This window comes from Octopus bimaculoides, chromosome 15 (genome assembly GCF_046866305.1).
Source record: "Octopus bimaculoides isolate indiv1 chromosome 15, ASM4686630v1, whole genome shotgun sequence".
NCBI classification, from domain to species: domain Eukaryota; kingdom Metazoa; phylum Mollusca; class Cephalopoda; order Octopoda; family Octopodidae; genus Octopus; species Octopus bimaculoides.
The window spans coordinates 29,639,120-29,659,133 of NC_142942.1; the positions used below are offsets into that span (position 1 = coordinate 29,639,120).

At 37.5% G+C, this 20,014-nt stretch overlaps 1 protein-coding gene across 1 annotated transcript in view; it reads right to left on the reverse strand.

Annotated features, from left to right (window-relative positions):
- The window catches only part of LOC106870281 (protein Wnt-5b), a 371,130-nt gene that overhangs the window by 282,374 nt on the left and 68,742 nt on the right, over nt 1–20,014 (reverse strand). The gene's annotated exons all lie outside the window — the stretch shown is intronic.

Sequence of the window (20,014 nt, forward strand, 5' to 3'; positions counted from 1 at the left end):
AAAATTACAAAAGCCAACGAGACAACACTTAGTAGGTACTCGACCTGCTAGAAAAACAGCTAAATAATTCTCAAATTATATACCACCTTCTTGAAAAAGCAAAGGACATATTACGTAATGTTGTCCTAGATAATCCTCAAAATGTGGGATGGCCAAGTCCGGAATAATATTGACCAAAAGTCTCCTGAATCATAGTTGACTTGGTATTAAAATACCACGATACAGTTAGTTTCTCAAGTTTCTAGTTAACCTTTATCATTTTTTTCATTCTATACTTAGTCATGACCAATCTTTGTTGTTTTTTAATCCAAACTCAACTCTCATCGAGCACCCTTATGGTCACAAATGTTTCAGCTTTGGCCAAGAGAAATTTGGCTGTTATTTCTAGTATGCAGGAGCATTATCATTGTTTGAAAATAAAGATAAAAAGGTTTTTAGAAATCAACAGATAAGATCACAAATATGATAGGCACAGGAGGTGCGTGGAGATAAACGAAACCAACTAGAGCTTAAAGATAAGAAGGATAGTTCATAAAATGTGAGATTTTGAAATGAAGTATTTTGTCCAAAGACATAGTGCTGAGTGGCCTTACAATTTTCAGTTTAACAGCCTATCACAAAGTCAGGTGCTTTAACGGGATAACTGACTCCAAAGAAACAGTGAGAGAAGTCGCTTTCTATTGGGTGAATGAAGAAATAATATTGATTTCTTTTGACAAGATCAGTTACGACAATGAAGACAAAGATAAAGTTAGATGACCATTACTTTTCTGGTACTTATTTGAGTGATCTTGGAACATTTCGTCCTGTTTAATTGAAATTGTCTTGGAACTTTTAACCCGGTGTTTGCTTCTTTCAACAGAATCATCTTGCAGCTTAGATTCATCTGAATTCAGATTTGGGTGGAAAACAATAAAATATTTTGTTAAACACACTTTTTACTCTTCCTCATAAAAAAAAGATTAATAGTAAATGCTCTAAATTTTGTATAATTTATGATGTTTGGAAGCTATTTGTACAAAATTACGATTTGCAAAGTCTCTCTAATGCGCATGTTGTAGGATAAATGAGAGTATCATGAAACAATGTTAATCTATTAACGCTCCACATTCGAATGTCTAAAGGGCCTTGAATTGTGTGAAACACCCACGAAGCCCAATGTGGCAAACCTAAGTCATACAAAAAAAGCTACAAATCTACTTATCTCAGACAAGTAGATTTGTAACACTTGAAATCAGTTTCACAATCAAGTGTTTTAGAGTTTGAACCCGCTACACGGTGCCTTCGGCAATCCATGCTGACATGAAAGCAAATACACACACCCACACACACATACACTTGCATTTATATACCTATGTATATTCATATCCTACAACATCCATGAGGTCATCTGTATATACTTGCATGCGTATGTGTGTCTGTTTATTTTCTTTCTGTTTACATAATATTTTTTATCAGGCACTTGAGTTGTAAAACTAACGAAGAGAGCCGAGTTCAACTCCTTTTAGGGACGTTAATGCGCAAAGATGTTTGTTATCTTTATTTTCTAATATAAAGTTTGCTGTGTATCTATATACGCTAGCGGAACTCACAGAAATCTCACGATTTTTGCAAGTGAAAGCTGAGAAGTCTGTTTGTTATTATAATAGTGTAGTATAGCAAATGATAGGCGAGGGAGAGAGAGGGAGTAAAAAGAACTAAGAGAGAAGGAGAGAGAGAAAAGGAGAGAGAGAAAAGGAGAGAGAGATATACGGACAAACAGTGACAGAGAAACAGAAGGACAAAAGAAAGAGAGAGAGAGGTGGCAGAGGAAAAGGAAGGAGAGAGGGATAACGTTATTGCAAGTGTTACTTCGGGTGGTTACAGTGAAAGACAGGAGAAAGAAAGTTACCCAAACGGAAATCTGGCAAATCGATAGACGTATAACCATACACACATGTGCAAGCACAAGCGTATATGCACACACACACACACACGCACGCACGCACACACACACACACACACACACACACACACACACACACACACACACACACACACACACACACACATGCACATTACATTGAAAACTTTAACAGCTTGTTGTGATGATAATGGTGGTAGAGTGTTGATTGATGCAGGTGATGGTGGTTGTAAGTAGTAAGGAACTCACAGCAAACGATTTGTTTATTTTTGTGGATTGAAATTTGAAGAAAATACCATATAAATTCATGCATGTAGCTTCATGCAAGTAATTCTATTCGAGAACTGTCGTCGCCGCTGTCATCCCTCTGATGAAACACCAAGAACAAATAGCAGTCGTCATAGGCAAGAAATAAGCATCGCCACCACAGTCACTACCATTGTCGTCTATTTTCTGTTCTTTTGCGCTGAAATTCTCGTTTTCTCTCACATTTTCTCTCAAGTTATCCTTCTCTATCTCTCTCGTGTCTCTCTCTGCTTTCTCTTTCTCAATGTATCTTTCTCCGTTCACCGTTATCGACAAGAACGTCACCGCCGATGCCAAGACTAAACGAAGAAACGTTTAAAATGTGCTCAGTAATGCATGATGCTGTGTATGTATTTACGTGCACGCACACATACACGCACACACAAATACGCATAAGTACACATACTTATTCAAACATATACACAAACATATAATGAAAACTTTAATACTTTGTTGTGGTCACGATGGCGACAGAGTGGCAGTATTGTTAGAGTGTTGGACAAAATGCCTGGCGATATTTTTCCAGTTCTGTACATTCTGGGTTCAAATCCTGTTGAGATGATCTTTGTATTCCATCCTGTTAGTGTTGATTAACTGAAATACTGGCCAAGTACTAAGTTGATGATATCGACTGATTTCTCATCTCCCCTCAGAATTGATGGCCTTGTGCCAATATTAGAAGCACCATTAAATATGTGTATTGCAAATATGCATATTTTAACACATGGAAATTTTATTGTTCCCGGAAATTCGTAATTTTAATCGAAAGAAATATAGGTACAGAAGCTTGTTTCTCAACCGCGTGCATGACACCTTTGACGAATGTCCTCTACTATAACTTCAGGCCAACCAAAACTTTGTGAGTGAATTTGGTAGATAGAAACTGAAAGAAGACCGTCACGTATATACATACATACATACATATATATATATATATATATATATATATATATATATATATATATATATATATATATATATATATATATATAACACAAATAATAAATGAGTATATGCATATATACGTACAGGTATGTGCATACCTACGTCTACCTGTATATATAGGTGCATATCTGGGTACAGAACATTGCAAACAAAACGTAGACAAGAAAATAATAATAATCAGAGTACAGAAAACACACAAGCCACATAGAGAACATTTTCCTTCATCAGCTACCCCCATTTTAACACCGGCGTTTCGAAGAGTTGGGCAGGACGCATCGTTAAAACGGCTCTTCCCATGAACCGCAAATTAAATTTGTATACACAAATCAAACCTGTGCCATAGTGGCGGACAAAAAACAAGATAGGAAAACAAACGGAAAAGGCTGTGCGGCCAGACGTGAAAAATTATGTGTATATGAACGCAGTGAGGTACGAACTGAAAAAGACGGGATGAAGTAAGTTCGCGTGTTTGCTCGGCGATAGCCAAGGAAGAAAAGGATTAGTGACCGGAAGCGTGTGACCAAGCAGGGGTAAGGGAGAGAGAGAGAGAGAGAGAGAGTGGTAGAGGAAGAAACAAAGGGAGGAAGTAGAAGAATAGGTGAGCAACGAGAGAAAGAGAGGAAGCGAGGAATATAGTAGTAACAGAAGGAAGAACGAGATATAGTAGTAACAGGAGGAAGGACGAGAGGGGTAAAGAGAGATACGTAGTAGTAACAGAGGAAGAACGAGAGGGAGAAAAAGTGATAGAGAAAGAGATAGAGTCGCGTCAGAAAATATAAAGTTGAAAACTACTTACCTCAGGGATGACGCAGGCGTTCGATCATGTAATACAATAATAAATGAGTATGTGCATACCTACGTCTACCTGTATATATAGGTGCATATCTGGGTACAGGACATTGCAAACAAAACGTAGACAAGAAAATAATAATAACCAGAGTACAGAAAACACACAAGCCACATAGAGAACATTTTCCTTCATCAGCTACCCCCGTTTTAACACCGGCGTTTCGAAGAGTTGGGCATATATACTTCTCTTCTCTTCAGTCTTACCTACCTTCTCCCTTCCCCCTCTCCCTTCCCCCTCTCCCTTCCCCCTCTCCCTTCCCCCTCTCCCTTCCCCCTCTCCCTTCCCCCTCTCCCTCCCCCACATCCCGACACCATCACACCACACCTCACACCACTACACCATACACCACCATACCACACAACACCACATCACATCACATCACACCACCACGCACACACTAGCACTGACCATTTCCCAGCCCCACACCATCATCTACACCCCTACACATGCACACACGCACACGTCACTGTCACCAGCACATACATGCTCTCTTATACACACGCACGCGCACCTTCGTTTTGGGATCACCACTATTTTATTATCTCCCCTTCTTCCTAGCTCTCCTGTGTGACCCCTCTGTCCGGCATTCGCCACGATAGATCGCCAGCTACTACACATTCATTATTTTCTCTCTGTTTATTTTCTCGTGTTCCTTTCTGTGGAAGAGTGTAGGCTCGAAACGTTAAAGACTTTTTCACTTCCCGAGCGTTAAACTAATACATCTGTTTTTTGTCTATACCACCTGTCTTCATCTTCTGTTTTTTTTTGTGAATTCTCCCCTGTATATATATAAATTAAGCACACACACACAAGTATGTATGTATGTATATGTATATGAATATATATTATATACACACACACACACACACACACACACACACACACACACACGTGTGTGTGTGTGTGTGTGTGCTTACACGCACGGGTGTTTTTTCCCTTGACAACTGGTATTGGTGTGTTTACATCCCCGTATCTTGGCCAAGAGTCACCCGGTAGTAAATCGTGGCCAAAAGTCACCCGACAATAAATCACCATTCTTTAAATATTTAATTCTTTTATTCTTATACTTATTTCAGTCATTTGACTGCGGCCATGCTGAAGCACCGCCTTTAGTCGAAGAAATGGACCCCAGGACTTCTTTTTTGTAAGCCTAGTACTTATTCTATCGGTCTCTTTAGCCGATCTGCTAAGTTACGGGGGCCGTAAGCACACCAATGCCGCTTATCAAGCGATGGTAAGTGGGGGACAAAGACAGACACACATATGCACACACGCACTCACACACACACACATACACATACACACATACACACACATACATATATACGACGAGCTTCTTTCAGTTTCCGTCTACCAAATCCACTCGCAGGGCTCTGGTCGACCCGAGGCTACAGTAAAAGACATTTACCCAAAGTGCCACGCAATGGAACGGAACCTGGAACCTTATGGCTCGAAAGCTGAATACTTTCAGTTAAAATCACCGTTTTTTCTTCAACATTTGTATATTTATTAGCGAAGTCTCAGATAAAATATTTTTTTTGTTTTAATCTTGGAATTAAATAGTTTTGATTTACTAGCCAGCCCTGTATATACATAGACGCAGGCATAACTGCATTCACGCGTGTGCACACGCTTTATATATGTATACACAACTTGATAAATACACTCACGCATAATAACATATATGTATGGATTCACCCATGGACATACGCGTACATACGCATGCACACACATAATTCCATTGTTTATTTAACATATACATTTTTCTATTATTACGACAAATAGGGGAATGAGAGGATAAGTGATGAGAGAAAGCAGCACTTGATGTAGAATATTCTATACGCAAAATACACGACATTCTTGTTTCAAGGAAAGCGTTAGTTTAATATTGTTTCCTTAAAGCAATATGAAGTATTTTTAGGTTGAAACTTTCTGTAGTAAAAGAGACATTCACTGTCAGCGAGGTTTATCAGCAACGTAACCTGGTATGGCTTGTGAGAAACGGAGAAACGTGACCCTCATTAGAAGTAAAAAAGGGACCCAATTACACTAATACACACGCTTGCAAACACACCAACTTAAAAACAAGCACCACCATATGTATGTATGTACGTATGTATGTATGTATGTATGTATGTATGTACGTATGTATGTATGTATGTATGTATGTATGTATGTATGTACGTATGTATGTATGTATGTACGTATGTATGTACGTATGTATGTATGTATGTATGTATGTATGTATGTATGTATGTATATATATATATATATATATATATATATATATATATATATATATATATATATATATATATAAATATATATATATATATACATACACGAGCTGGTTCAAAATGGTACCGGACAAGTTCTGTAGTGCGCCAAAATATGGTGCACGGTTGCATGCAGAGTAAGAGCTAGTTGTGACCTTCATGAGGGAGTGTGCAGAGTGACATCGTTGTGTTTACTTCGTAAGTTGTGAAACTTCGGTTTTTGTGATCACGTGCATGCTGTAGTCTGCGATTTTGTCATGGACAGGAACAAAAAGCCAACGTGAAATTTTGCGTTAAAATTGAGAAGTCTACTACAGAGACATTGAGCATGTTTCGGCAAGTTTACGGCGACGCGGCAATGGTTCGTACACAATGTTTCGAGTGGCACGGGCACTTCAAAAGCGGAATAATGTCCCTGGAAGACGATGAGCGATCTGTAAGACCCACGACGAGCGTCACCCCGGAAATGATGTATTGTGCATCGAGAATTCGTCCCTGCAGTTCTACTGCGACATTTGAAAGCGTTTTGGGGAGGACATTCGGCGAAAGTGACCGGATCTGTGGAGCGCAAAGAATTGGATTCTTCACGATGCACTGCACCGTGTCACCGATCTCTCCTCACTCGTGAGTTTCACGCCAAAACCAACATGGTGTCGCTTCTGTACCCGCCTTATTCACCAGATTTAGCACCCGCAGACTTCCATCTCTTCCCCAAGATGAAAATCCAGCTCAAAGCTCGCTGTTTTAATACCGTAGTCGAGATCCAGAGTGAATCGCTTACGGAAAACGACTTACAGGCTGGATTCCAAAAGTAGCAGGAACAATGGGGCCGGTGTATTGCCGCGCAAGGTGACTATTTCGAAAGAGATGATGTTAAAACTTAGGTAAATAAATTATTTTTTTATTAAACATAACTAGTCCGGGAACCTTTTGATACCACCTCGCACATACATACATACATACATAAATACATACATACATACTTACAGGATTAAACGTTTTTCGTATCCCGGTACGTGTCTTTGTGATTGCCTATGTGTATGAAGATGTGATTATTCATGTCATATGCGTTACTTAAAGACTCTCTGAATAGAGGTTCATAACATAATTACCAGTTGAGATTGTTATAATAGCTTTCGAAGGTAGTGCTATACCTTGGCAGTAGTATTATTGATGGAACCAGAAGTACACACACGCGTGTGCACACACTCATTTATAAGTACATATACGCACAATATGTGTGTGTGCATGTGTGTGTGTCTTTTTGGGGAGATACATTTTGTCAAGAAGGAAGGCATGCACTTGTTATATTTGACTTCTTTACAACTTGTTATATAATCAACCAACTAACTAATCATACAACTGATCAATCAATCATTTTTTTTTTGAACGCCCTTCCACCACCATTCATTCATTCACGACCCCGTCAATGACGTGCCTTCGTTGACAATAGGACACAGTTGGAGTTAAGAAGACCTATCATTGATGATTACTAGAACGATTACATAAACAATTGATTAGTTAATTGGTTACTTAGATTAGTTAACTAGCTAACTAATGATAATAAACAGAAATGAAGCAGAATTTGTGTTTTCCTTACTAGGAAAATTACCCTCCCAACATACATCCGTTTCAACGCATAATTCACATGATATGTGTGTGCGCGCGCGTGCGTGTATCTGTCTGTCTGTCTGTCTGTCTGTATCTATCTATCTATCTATCTATAAACTTTATATATATATATATATATATATGCATATAAAGAAAAAGAAGGTAGTCAGGATTTGGATAATAAAGCTATTTATTTAGAGCTTTAGTCCCCTTCAGAGATTCATCGTGAATGATTCCGTATAGAAATATCATGCATATGAAAACAAGTTTAACTCCAGATTTTATTTTCTCAACTGACGCACATGTATATAAAACGTATGGATTTTCTGCAAGAAATCTTTCATATTGGATCCCTGAAAAGGGATGAAAGCGCACGATAAATAGTTTTTATTCAAATCGTGATTACCTGTTTTTCCTTAATATATATAATCAGTACACCTCTTCAAACAATCTATACATACATATATACTTAACTACCTACTTACCTACCTACCTAGATAGATAGATAGTTAGATAGATAGATAGATAGATAGATATGCATGTAAGTATTTGCACATCTTCATCTGAAGAATCTTGAAATAGTTCTGTTTGAGAGGAAGCAACTAGCAAACTGTCACTTAAACATTACACACCCAGAACATGACATACCTAAAACATACCCCTACACTCACCAAACAGTTTAATCGCCCACTCTTTCTGAGGATATACACTGGACTTTTGGAAGTACACTCCAGTGTGTGCCGTTTCAGAGAAAGTTGACCCCTCTAACATAGCAAACTATAGTACTATTGTATTATGGGATTACGTGCTATGTTTATTTCTTTTCATTTGTCTAGCTCTAGTGTCTTGCTAATTTGAAAGCACAGATTTCGTGGTAAGACGGATTGACGTCTATTTTTAGCATACAAGGGTCCACATAGTGGTCTCTCCTATTGTTTATATTTATATAGTATTATCGCTTTCATTTCTAATATCCTCAAGGCTTGTTGATGGCTTGAGCCTCATGCCATCAACAATAACGTTCTCCAACACCTTGGAATTCTCTATCTTGTTTCCACATTTGATATTACTTAGTTTCAGACGTAAGAACAAAATCTGATAAAGACAACAATAGCAGTCACAAACTGAAGAATAATAGGAACAAAAATATAAGACATTCTCTGAAGATGGTGAAATTTTGAAAACTATGCACTGGCCCCTAAGTGGCTGCTAAAATAATTGTACATATACTTTCGGTATTAGCTCAGGGTCATAAGGAACTTAGTCCGGCTTCCATAGTCATATAGAGAGAGATAGCTCGATAGATAGATAGAAACAGAGAGAGAGAGAGAGAGAGAGAGAGAGAGAGAGAGAGAGAGAGAGAGAGAGAGATTAAGGCATTTATTGATTACAGTTTTCTGTCTTTTATGGGCAAAAATTAATCAGGACAAGTTAGTAGTCTCAAGCTCGGTACCTCGAGAAGCAAGTTCTTGCCATCAAACAGCAACGTAGGGCACTGAACGGATGATCCTGTTAAGTTGTTTAGCCTCCGATCTCCAGATGGCTCGAAATTGGAACGTGATTGCAAGCAGGATCGCCATTTTCATTCAGAAATAGTTTGTGAGGAAACTATACTTGAAAAAGGATTGAGGTTGATAATTCATTAGTCGCTTCTGCTACCCATTAAATTTTGACCGTCATTTCACTCGTCTCATCAGGTTGGAGCGCCTGCTCTTTCGCATGTGAAAGGAAAGCATTCCACTAATCATACGGTCCATTAACTGTTTATATACTCTGGAGAGAAGACTCGGAATGCCGTGCTTTCTTATGCGCTGATGCATAGCTGTGCTGAGGCTGCAGCAACTACGGAGAGAAGATATGATTCTCCTTTTCTACAGTTTATTTCCTACAAAGAGCAGTAATCTTGGTTCAAGTCAAGACCATGACTGGGCACCTGGCATCTGGAATATTGCAGAACGCTCACACCCTCCTACCACCCGTGTGAATGTGGTCAGCAGAACTTCCATGTCAGCGTTCTATAGAGAACCTGTGGTGGTTAGGAGCGACAACGTTTTCTGGGAAACCCTAAGCAACAACGAGAATCAGCCGGCTGCTCGTTTCCAAATAACTTTCGAACTAGAAACTGCCAGAAATCCCCATCCTCTCAGCGCTACACGTTGACATTAATGGTTCGAGACAAACGCAACTGGTATAGTGGTGTCATTAGCTTGGTTTATCCGAAGAGTAAGAAAACTATTTTGTACGCATTCGTTTACAGTTCGAGCATAATTTTTGGAGTTTTGTCGAACAGTAGTTGTAGTGAGTGGAACAAATCTGTCTACCAATGAAGTCAAGCGGATAAATCATTCTGCCACTTAAATTTATTCGAGAAGTGAAAGCAGTTTTCTTCTGTCGGATGTTTATAGCGAAAAGGGTTGTCTAATGATCAAGATTAAAAGAATTGAAGACAAGCAGTTTCCACTTGGACAGGACAATGAAGATAGAGAGGGATGTGCTGCCCCTCTGTAAATTGTTTACAAAGTGAGTGAGTGTAGCATTTTATATAATACGTTTGAACGGACCTATTCTTGGGAGGTGGTTGTCCGGGCTCAAAGTCATCGAGGTTGTGTGGGGTTGCCTTGGTTGACTCTAAATAGCTATGCCATCTATTGAGGAATTTTGTTGTTGCCTGTTATTACTTTTTAAATATCACACAAACCACTAATCGTGTTTTGTATTTAATCCTTTATATATGTGCATTTGTGTGTATGCATGAATGAGTGTACACGCACATACATATGTAATATATGTATATATGCACGATTATATGTATGTGTGTACATACGTATGCATGTGTGTGAGAGCACGTGTTGTGTCTGCGCGCGCGCGTAGGTATGTGTGTGCGGTGTGTGCGCGCGTGTGCGTGTGTGTGTGTGATCGTGTGTTAAACAATCGACGTTCTTTTATCGGAAAGAGGTTCTCAACACCTAATGATAACCATATATTATTAGAATATGAGAGCGGTAACAACTTGTTCAACTTATCGAACACAAAATAGGGAGGTGGGAATTCCTACATTACTAACTATATGAAAAAGACTTTACACACACACACACACACACACACACACACACACACACACACACACACACACACACACACACACACACACGCACGCACGCACACACACACACAACTGTATATCTTTTGCCACCATAAGGAGTGAGGTTTTTCTCAGAATGTGAACACTTCTATAAAGCGTAATAAGATCGTAGTCTTGAAATCGGAAGAACGAGTAGCAATGAATTAAATACTTCACAGTATTTAGCAATTGTTTTTTTCTTTGTTTAACTTAAGTTTGTTATTTAAGATTTAACGTGACAGATTATTTTTTTAATGATATTTTTAGCGAGCAAAATAAAGATTCAGTGAAACCAATTAAATTCTCGTTTATGCCCTACATGATACAATCCTGGAAGTAAATTAAGAATATTAATGACAACATTACATCAAGGATATCCATTAATATGTGTTTATATTTCTCTTTCATTTTTATGATTTTTGTTTAGCGCAAATTCTGAGAAAATAAGCTTACCCCATTTAAGACATCATCTCAGCACGTCAGTAATAAAAACAAATCACAACAAGAACAATAACAACAATACTAACACTACAACAGCAACACGTAAATCATTTCCACATTTGATATTACTTAGTTTCAGACGTAAGAACAAAATCTGATAAAGACAACAATAGTAGTCACAAACTGAAGAATAATAGGAACAAAAGTATAAGACATTCTCTGAAGATGGTGAAGTTTTGAAAACTATGCACTGGCCCCTTTAGAGGAAAGTCAAACAAGATGTATTAAGAATGTAAGAGAGAAGAAATAATACTGTGAGATTGACATTTCCTTCTTACACAAGCGTTTAATTTGTACAAATAGAACGCTGATAGTGTGTGTATGCCTTTGGATGTGATAGCGACGATGGTTTTCTTAAAGATTCCTATGACAAGAAGGGTAGAGGGGGAAGGAGAAACAGAGATAGAACAGGAGAAGAGAGTAGAAAAAGAAAATAGAGTAGGAAGCAAAAGAAAGAGAAGCGAGGAGAACGGGAATCTGCTAAGAAGTTAATCCATTATCTTATGTTCAAGTGTTCTATAATGTTGAAAGATAAATCAATTCAATTATTCTTATGTTCTTTTCTTTTGTTCTTAATACAAAATGTAAGAAATTATTATAATCATATGAACACAATCATTAGAGCGCCGATAAAATACTTGTAGTAGCTTATCAAGCACTCATATTCTGAGTTCAAATCTCGCCGAGGTTCCGTGGTCAACTTTGCCTTCCATCCTTTAGGGGTAGGGTGCAGGGTGGTATGTGAGAGGAAACGGGAGAAGGTAAGGGTGGGGCGGGTGAGAGGAGAAAGAGCAGAGGCACGGTCCGCAGTTCGTACCCAGCCAAGGGCAGTGTGGATAATGGTGAGGGGATATCTACGAAGGATGAAGTGGCGTGCCATGAGTTGAGACTGAATCTCAAAATCATTGTCGTCAGTGCAGAGCCTGCGAGACGGAGGAATTGGGAGTAGGGGATGGAGAGCTTGGTGTAGGTCGGGAGAAAGGAGGAGAAGTTAAGGTAGGAGTGTGAGTCAGTGTGTTTGTAGTGGATGGAGGTAGTGAGAGCGGAGTGATATATAGTGACAAATATGTTGAGAAATTCGACGGAAGGGTTTGAGATAGTGCAGGCGAATTCGAGGGCAGGAAGGGAGGATTGGACAATTCACGGGAGAGTGAGGTCGCACCGATACAGTCGTCGATATAACGACCATATAGTTCGGGATCGAGACGAGTAAATTGTGAGAATATTTGGGCCTCAAATTAGCCAACAAACAAGTTCGCATAGTTGGAGCCCATTCTGGTTTCCATGGCCCACCGGAGATTTGTCGGTAAAGCTCTCCCGCGAACAAGAAGCAGTTGAGGGAGAGGACAAGTTCAGCCAGACGAAGAAGTGTGGAGGTATCAGATTGAGGGTCAGGCCGAAGGTCTAGGAAGTGTTTAAGCGCAAGAAGTCCTTCGTTGTATGGGATCACCGTATATAAAAATTTGATATGAAGAATGAACAAAAGTTGAGAGGGGTCAGATGGAGAGAATGGTTGGTATCGTGGACGTGGGAGAGAAACGGGAGGAGGGAATGAGGTCATGAATAGTGGAGGACACAATCTCTTGGTGGTTAGGCTTGGGGTTGGAGGGCAGAGGGCAATAGAAGGAAGTGTCTTGAAGTTGACGTCACTAAAGTGATAGAGGGTACAAAGTGGTACCAACATTGCTAAAAAGAAAAGTTAAAACGATTCATTAGATATATATATATATCTAATGTATATTATGATATATATATATATATATATATATATATATATATATATATATATATATATATATATATATATATCTTCTGTCTTTCATTTGTTATATATGTATATATACTGACGAAGGGATATATTCTTTATGTTGCATGTCTCGTTTCTCTGTTTGTTTGTTTTTTTCGTTGTTCGAAAAAAGTTCGTTTTCTGTTTTCGCTTTTATTTTTTCGTTTTTCGTTTCTCATTGTGTTTAACGTCTTTTTGATGTCCTGTATCCATATATGCATGTATGTATACATATAGATGTAGATAGGTACATATATGTATGGATATATGCATATATCTATATATTTATATTATTATATATATGTATATATCTATATATGTATATATATATATATATATATATATATATATATATATATATATATATATATATATATATATATATACGTGTGTGTGTGATAATTTGTTGTTACAGCACAATATACATATGCTTTAGATTAAAGCGTTGGACTTTACATGTCTGGTATAAGAAGCAGCACTCAGATCTGAGTACCTGCGCAACATCTTATAACTTCGTTGGAGCCCTTGAAATATGTGTATGATGATTTTGGAAATCATTTAAATACATAGAGTTGGTTATATTGCAATTTATATAAATATTCTAATAGAAATATGCAGTCTAATGATTGGGCACTGCTTTGAAGAATTTTAGTCGAATGAATCGACTCCAGTACTTTTTTTGAAGACTGGTATTTATTCTATCGGTCCCTTTTGCCGAACCACTACGTTACGCAGACGTAAACACATCAACACCGATTGTCAAATAGTGGTGGGGGACAGACACAAAGACACACACATACACATAGACGACGGGCTTCTTTCCGTTTCCATCTACCAAAGTCAATTACAAGGACCCCTGGCCAATAACTGATGAGGAGTTGGTGACCTTCTGTTCCGCCTGTGTATTTAGTATATGTTCGTTTGTTTATTTAATACACGTTCTTTTTTAATTATATGTATATAGGTATGTAAAATTTTCTGCTTGTTGTCTTCTTTTTATTTAATCCTGAAAAAAATATACATACATACGTGCATATGTATATATAAATAAATATATATATATATATCGAAACTCGATTAAGTGTGTTTAGTCATTTTTTCAATCGACGGGCAAATAATTAAATTTGCTACGTTTGTATTTCAACTACGCACTTTTACACACACACACACACAGACACAGACACAGACACACACACACACACACACACACACACACACACACACGTGCACACATACACACACACATGCATACATGCAATACATATAGACACATATAACATAGTGGAAGTGCGTTCTAAATGATACCTTCCGTGGTGCGATACATAACGCAATGTATGATATATTGCTGGCAAAATCAGTGCGTCAGACAAAATGTTTTCTGATTCATTATGTTCTGAGTTCAAAACCCTGCTGGGTTCAACTTTACCTTTTATGCTTCCGGAGTAGATAAAGTATAAAACAATTTAAGTACCAGGGTCCATGGTATCGACTAAAACTCTCCTCTCAATAATACTGGTCTTGTGCGAAGATTTGAAACCGGTATGTATTGTATATGTATTATTTTTCTTACCGGGAGAACATAGACGAAAAGTTTCTTTGCAGACCTTTCCAGGCTGGTGAGATTGATGTAGCTGATGTTGTCTGATTTTTAGTCTAAAGTCAGTATGAAAAATATGGGTCTGGTCTGAATGCTTGCATTGTGTGTGTAGGTGTGAATGATACGAAGTTAATTCCTTTTGAAGTGTAATTGAATTATTCCAAAGTACATCATTACAATAAAATTATTGTAAATATATACATACATGTATGAATGCATTCAAACATGCATTCATGCATGCGAGCATGCATGCATACATACATGCATACATACATACATAACTTACCATACAACCACAAAACAGCCGGTGTAATATACCTCAAAGAAACCCTGGATGTGAAACGCTCAAGTTCCAAAAAATGACTATGCATGATTATGTTTATTGAAGAGTTGAAGAAGACAGTAATATTGACATGAAGTGAAACCTTTGGAGCACCAAGATACGTCCGAAGATGTCGATTATGTTATCATTACTGTAAAAGGCATCACACATATGATTAGCAGCTGCTCAAAATTGTCCTCAAGGTACTACCTCCCTATGCAACATGATGTCGCAAAACAATATACAATACCGTGCGGAAAAATACTGTCCTGAGATAAATATAAAGAAGCCCTTGTTATCGAATACATACATAAACATCAGCACGAAGAAAATTTGTGGAACATTCCTATCAAAACATCTGTCCTGTGTAAACATAACAGGCCAGATATTGTTGTTTGGGACATATAAGAAACAATATGTACCCTTATATAGATCAGTTGTCATGCTGATGTGAATATCTCTTTGAATATCAAAGAGAAAGAGGATAACTATAGATAATTGTTTCGAAACCTCAAGCAGATTATAGATTCACATTTATACCAGTAATAATTGATGTCCTTCATCTTTTGAGTAAATGCCTAAGTGACATTCTGGATAAACTATGGTTTTCAGAAATAGGAATCAGCCAAGTCACTCGCACATTACAAATATAAACTGTAAGTGGAACAGTAAAAATATGCAAGATTTTTAAAGTTTAAAATGTGATATTGTTTTGTTATCTACAAGAATTTAAATAATTAAAATAGAACATACATACATACATACATACATACATACATACATACATACATACGTACATATAATGCAACTATTTACATGAAAAAAAAAACATAGAAAAAACATACAAACCTGCACGTATACATACATACAAACAAAAATACCCTGTTGTTGATGTTGAAATTCCAATGAAGCAGCCTTGAATGTAGGTTAGAAACCGGTTCTTTCTCTATTGGTAAGAAAGCTTGAAATAAAACTGAACAATGACATGCATACATACATACATACATACATACATACATACATACATACATACAGGCATGCATGTATACAGGATGCGTGTAAGTGGCTTAGACATAACATAGGATCTTTGAAGCTTGCAAATAAAATATTCGATAACTGAATCAATATAACGGAACAAAGAGCAAATAAGACCTAGAAGTAGTCGATTGTTCCGTAATTTTCATTTTCCAGGTGCTCTTGCTCGCTGTAAATCGTTAGACATTTGCAGCATCTTATACATTAATAAATATAAATTATTTTCGTTTCCATCTCTCTACCCCACATCTCTCTCTTTCTCTCCTCCCCACTCTCTCTCTCTTTCTCGCTGTCTGTCTGTCTTTCTCTTCCCCCCTCACTCTCTGTCTATCTAGCAATCTATAATATTTATTTATCTCTCAGTATGCGTTTACGTGTACATATTTGAATATACGACATATGTACTTCAGATCAACATGGCGACATTTTCTTGTTGATTAAAGTGAGCGGCAGATAGATAACAATTGAATAACATTTTCTTCTTAAGATGAAGAGAAAAAATATACGGCTTAACGCTTTTTGCTTGAGTGTTTTATGAAAATCGGTTGAGAAAGTCGTTTCATTATTATATTTGTTATCGTTCTTATTCAGTACGATAAAGCTGAAGAAAAATTCTTTTCTTTCGTATGTTATCAAAGCACGCATTCGGCGTCAGCGTAGATTACAAATAAAACCTTCAGAAAGTGTTCTTAAAAGTTTCTAGCCTTTTAGCTTAATATATGAAATAGTGAAATATAGGTATTCATTGAAAACAAAACAAGGGCAATGAAATAAAACAAAAATCATTGCTTTCACGTATTCTGTAAAGCGTTTCAAAAGATCTAATAAAGAATAATTGTTCATTTTCTAAACAACTCTCTATTTTAACTTGTACACATACTGTCTTCTTTTATATGTATGAGAGTGATTTTGTAAAGTTTTCGTTATGTTTGCATGTGTCCCGGTGATATTAAAAACACGACTATGTTTCAATTTAGTAAGTTTTATTATGGACCTTAGTGTTTCCATATAGGTCGTTGCAGTTTGGTTGGAGCACTAAAGTCCCAGAGTTATTTGTTATCAATGTTTTCAGGCTCCTTTCCATTATAATGATATGAAGTGTTGTGAGCTTCTCAACTCACTTTGTTATATAGCGGGCAACTTTTATTTATGAAAACATTACCGCCGAAGATTAACCCACCAAAGGCCCACATCGTCAGTCGCATGCGTATTCTGTTTGTGAAGAGTGTATAATGTCTGTTTCAACTTGTTAGCTAAACTACAGCCAGCAATTCGAGAGATCTAAATCAAAATCATATTTTGCGCAAGACAACGACAGGAAAAATGGAGAGAGCAACAGAAACCTCCCTTGCTGATCTTTTATAATGACAAGCAGGTTGTCGACACCGTACCACGGACAGCTTTTACATCCAACGAAGACGATTTAAATGTGGGAGAATTTCTACAACAGACGATGATGACTTTGTAAAGGTATGCACTGTGATCCGTGAAACTTGTCGGCTGACTAGCTGCAAAGTTTCCAAAAAAATAAGCATCTCCGAAAGCTAGTGGCGGCTGATTCTTTTAAAACCTTTGAGAATCATAATATGAGAAATTTTTGTGTTTGTTGGCAAAGAATCAAGTTAGACAATCACTCAAAAGTTCTAAATTGTTCGGAGGTAGATAGAAATTTTCTGAACAGGAGTGGCTGTGTGGTAAGTAGCTTGCTTACCAACCACATGGTTCCGGGTTCATTCCCTCTGCATGGCACCTTGGGCAAGTGTCTTCTACTATAGACTCGGGCCGACCAAAGCCTTGTGAGTGGATTTGGTAGACGGAAACTGAAAGAGGCCCGTCGTATATATGTATATATATATATGTATGCGTATGTATATGTTTGTGTGTCTGTGTTTGTCCCCCTCAACATCGCTTGACAACCGATGGTGGTGCGTTTACGTCCCCGTAACCTAGTGCTTCGGCACAAGAGACCCATATACTAGGCTTCCAAAGAATAACTCCTGGGGTCGATTTGCTCGACTAAAAGCGGTGCTCTAGCATGGCCGCAGTCAAATGACTGAAACAAGTAAAAAAAGGCACCATAACTGGTGCGTGTGTGCTTGTGCATGTGTGTGTGCGTGTGTGTGTATGCGTGTGTGTGCGCGCGCATATATTTGTATATACACATACATGTTTATATACTTGTATATCTATATAATACATATATATAAACATATAGAGAAAGCTAGGTTGCTAGCTAGCTAGCTAGACAGACAGACAGACAAACGGATAGGCAGCTAGATAGATAGCTAGAGAGAGAGAGAGAGAGAGAGAGAGAGACAGACAGACAGACAGACAGAGACAGACAGAAGAAAGAGAGAGAGAAAGAGAGCTAATCGATCACCCCATTGATGCATATATATGTTTGTACATATCTCTGTTTCTCTTTCTTTGTACACACAGAGATATGCATATAGCAAAATATATAGATAGATATATACTTGTATAAATACATACACATACATATATAGATATCTTTATATATAATCACGCATACATAAACACAATATTTGTATATATGCCTTACAATTTACACTCAATTAATAAACAAAAAAGATCAACTATTTTCCATTAACTGTTTTTGAAGGTTTCATTGTAATGTATGTGTATACAGCATGTGTGCGCACGAGAGATTGTGCGTGAGTGTAAGTTTTGGTCACACACATACACACGCAAATACATATATAAACATGTGATGGTTAAATCTACTCATCTAAACACATTTTCATAGATTAATACGAACCACCGTATGTTAGTGTTCGTGTACACACACACACACACACACACACACACACACACACACACACACATGTACGTATGTATGGTATTTTGTTAAGTAGTTTATATTATTGTGCACAATCAACTAAATTTCCTCATATATTCATAAATATCTCTTTTGTGTATAGTTTCACAATTGAGCGTGTTTTCGCGCCAGTTTAAATGGTTTCAACAAGTGTGCAATTCTGTGTAAAGCGGATCTTTCTGTGAGCCGGCTTCTTTGATCTTCTGATGTAGTTTAGCCGGCTCTTGACAAGTCATTGTCACAATCATCATGAATGACACAGAATTCATCAAACAGACCGGTAGCTAATTTATATTTTTATTTTTTAAATAGACAGTGAGAAAGAAAGAATACGGTGAAAACAGAGAAGGAATGAGAGAGCGAGACATTTTGTTAATGGTGTTAGATGTGACCTTTGTCGATTAGTAGTTCACATGTGACCTTTACGTACTTACCACCAATAGTCGCCTTCACCAACAATATCATCATATATCGTACTGTTTCAGTACGAGCTTACTTCACATGAATGTAAAAATTCAAGAGAATGCAGACATCTTCCTTGCTACGGCCACCTCAAGTTACAGGGGTTCACGCTTACGTAGATTGTAAAGCAGGACCACTAATTTCAGGAGACGGTCTGTACGGATTAAAAATAACAATCGCTTCTCGCTGTTTTACATAAAATCAAAGTATAATTAACAATTTGAAAAACTATAATCGTGATACATACATACATACATACATACACCCAGACCAGATTTCTGGTTCGAGGATACTCTCTGCCTTCTCGCTAGTTTCGAACCCACTGCACCGGATCTTAGTTACTCCCTTCTTTCCTGACTAAAAGATTAAATATATATATATATATATATATATATATATATATATATATATATATATATATATATATAGTCTCACGTTCCCGTTCGTCGGACAAACGTGA